We start from the raw sequence: 2100 nt of genomic DNA, 5'->3' as shown, positions 1-2100 counted from the left end.
CAATGCCCACAATGCTCCGGGCCGGTAGCCCCCAAGCCGCGTCACTTGGGAAAGGTGGTCCTTGGTGCGGGCCAGTGAGGCGGCGGCCTCGGCAGAGTGCTGTTCGGCCGCCTTCTTAGAGATCGAAGTCCTTCTATTTAAGGTCACCGGGCGGCAGGCGCTGCTCCTCCTGCTTCATCCCCCAAATTACCTGGGTTCGGGGAATCCTTTGGCGACCAGACAGGCGGGGGCCCGCTGCACGGAGGTCCTGCTCGCAGGGGTGGGGAGCTGACAGCACAGGAGGAGCGCGCCTGTGGTCCAGGCGCGAGGGAGAAGCCCACTCGGGGCCTCGGGCCCCCGGCCCGCCTCGCACCGGGGCGTCATCTCCTCCTTGTGCCTGTGAGGGTCTGTGCTGAGCGGGTCACCCCCTGATGGCATATGTTGTGCTGGGTCACAGGGAAGGAGCAGGGAGGCCGGCATTGCAGGAGGCATTTGGGCAGCTTCCCCGGGAAGCCGCCACCTCACGCCCCAGCCAGGGAAGTGGGGCGCGTGCCCAGTCAAGGTGGGGCGTCGAGAGGGGACTTGTCTGCCCATTAAACCTGGGCCTGGGCACGGTTGGCCCAAATGGGCGTGGCCACTGCGAGCTCAGCGGCCTACACAGAAGCGGCTCTCATTGCTCTTCCTCCTGGCTCTCGGCTCTTGCTGCTCCAGGCGTGTCCTCTTGCATTCGGACCCCGCGCACATGGCCTGAAGGACTGCCCGGCCTGATGCTGAACTGGACTTTGTGAATATGGACCGGAAACTGGACCCTGGCTCTGACTTCAGCTCCACTGACGCCCCCGCTGCACTTGGATGACTGGACGAAGGGAAGCCCAGGGGTGTGATTCCACAGAAATGAAGCTTCTCCACATCACACCCTCCGTGGGGGCCCCTGGGAGTGCCTCTCCGGTGGGACCCTAAGGGCCCCACTTCCACCAGCACCGGGGAGACAAGCCCCTCCTACCGGAATGACAGGAACCTGTGCAGAACCTGGCCTTTCCCACCTGGACGCTGTGGAGAGTCAGGATGAACCAAACGAAGCAGCGATTCCTAGAGACTTCTGGCTAATTTGGGGGAAATCCTTTGCAGGTTTTGAACTTCTAGTCCCTCCCCTGCTTTCCCTGGGCAGCATTGCTAGACATTAATTGGTTTCATAAGTATTTGAGCAACGCATGCCTAGATCTCCAGATTCAGAGACAGGAAGAAGCGCAGCGCCTGCTCTCAGGCCCAAGTGTGGGAGAGCTCAGCCAGCAGGCGGGAGGGCCAACGGTGTAGAAGCAGCTGCCATGAGGACTCCTGGGTTTCCTTCCCGTTCATGTTCTACAAGTGTCGGCCGGCCTCTCAGTTCCTCATTACCTACACAATGAAAGTCACGCTCAGCACAATCTAGAAACTCCTCCACAGTTTGGAGGTTGCTTACCTCTCCAGCATCTCTTACCTGCCTGAAACTTGCCAGACTGGCCAATGCGGAGGGCTTGCAGGGCTCCAGGCGGTCGGTGCTTTGCCTAAATGCCTCTCTCAGTCAACTATGCTTCTTGACCAGCCATTTTCAGCCTGTGTGTTGCAGCATTTTCTTTTTAATGCTCACCTGGGGATATTTTTCCATTGATATTTAGAGAGAGGAAAAGACAGAAATATCAATGTGAGAGAAACATATAGATAGGTTGCCTCCTGTATGCGCCCTAACCAGGGCCCAGGCTGGGGAGGAGCCTGCAACCGAGGTATGTGCTCTTGACTGCAGTCGAACCCAGGACCCTTCAGTCTGCAGGCTGACGGTCTATGGGCTGAGTCAAACCAATACCTGACAGTTGAGTCAGGGGCACTGACCTCTTTTCCCTGAGATTGTCAAATAAAAAAGTGTCAACATCCAACACAACAATAGCCCTCTGTGTGAATGCCTTGTCTAAATATCCTATCTAATAAAGAGAGATATGCTAATTGCTGCCCCGCCCTCAAAGATGGCGGCACCCACAGCCACAAGATGGCGCGCCTGCCTCCGGAGTCCCCCAGTCCCCTCAGCCCCCCAGCCGCCCAGGGCTGCCCGAGGCTCAGGTAACCAGGGCCAGCCGAGGCTTGCGCTGC

Source organism: Myotis brandtii, unplaced genomic scaffold (genome assembly GCF_000412655.1).
Source record: "Myotis brandtii unplaced genomic scaffold, ASM41265v1 scaffold314, whole genome shotgun sequence".
NCBI lineage: Eukaryota > Metazoa > Chordata > Mammalia > Chiroptera > Vespertilionidae > Myotis > Myotis brandtii.
The sequence above is the reverse complement of the archived record's forward strand: the minus strand, read 5'-3'. Positions refer to the sequence as shown.